Genomic DNA, 1240 nt, shown 5'->3' on the forward strand with positions numbered 1-1240 from the left:
CTGGCTTCCAAAGTACCCGCGGGTCAACTCGAACCTCCCACCTTTTGGTTAGTAGCTGAATGCATCCATTACTATTGGTATCACCCAGAGTCTGTAGGCCATGTCCTAGCCCATTGCCATGGAATTGATTAATAATGGATTATGGCACAGATATTACCCTTCATCGATTTAAAGCTCACTGCAGCAGTTAGAAGCCAGACTAGGAAGTGCTTATAAGCCTGCTGAGTGAAAAATTAACAGCACGAGATGCATAGCACACACACCTTCTTAAGGGACACGCCTTCGACAAGAGCACGTACTTAATCTGTGAGTGGATGCAAAGATCCGCACCTGAGCAGGTCTGGGAAGGAGACTAGGCCCAAACACAAGGCGAAATTTTAAAAGCACAACAAAAAAAGGACAGCGAAGGTCCCAGGGGTGGATTTTTTTAAGTCCTCTTTCTTGGGGGCACTGTCAGGTGAGCCCCCTTTCCTCCCCAGAGTCTCCCCATCGAGGCAAAGGTCCACAGGAAAACTGGATGGGTCCAGCAAGGGGTGTAAGGGGTTGGCGCCAGGCCCATGGGATCCCCCATATCAGGAGTTTCTGCGTGAGGCAGGGAGGTTCTCTGAAGCTTCCCTGGAAAAGCCAGTGTTGGAAAGCACCGGGGGCCGAGGGAAGCGCCCTTTGCCATGCTGCTTGGGGGACTGGGTCTGCCGCCCCACTGGGCAAAGGGCATTGGGGGGCACAGAGGGAACACTTTTCCTCCCGGGGCAGAGCCAAGAGGCAGCAGAAGCCACACTGGGGTGTCTGGCCTGGAGCACTGCTCTATGTGGACACACAGGGGGGCCTGAGTCAGAGATGGCTCGAGGGCTCTGGTTTCGTCCTCTCAGGTCAGTGTTTAATCCACATTGAATGGTAACGGCCAACATAATTCCGTGTCATCTTCAAAATGAACCCTCGCTGCCACCGAGTCGGTTCTGACTCAGTGGCCCTATAGGACCGAGCAGAACGCCTCTGTAGGTTTCTGGGACTATTAACTCCTTACGGGAGTTGAAAACTTCATCATTTTCCCAAGAAGCAACTGGTGGCTTTGAACTGCTGACCTGGTGGTAAGCGAGCAGCCCCATTTTTCGTTCCGCTGCTTTTTATAAAACGCAATGCTTTATATATTGAAGCCATCTCAGACTTTTGGAAAAGTGAGATGCATAGAATCAGAATCCCAACATATTGCCCAGAGTGAGTGATCCCACCCCGCTGGGAG

Source organism: Echinops telfairi, unplaced genomic scaffold (genome assembly GCF_000313985.2).
Source record: "Echinops telfairi isolate 266 unplaced genomic scaffold, ASM31398v2 ScPeMD7_3;HRSCAF=10, whole genome shotgun sequence".
Lineage (NCBI taxonomy): Eukaryota > Metazoa > Chordata > Mammalia > Afrosoricida > Tenrecidae > Echinops > Echinops telfairi.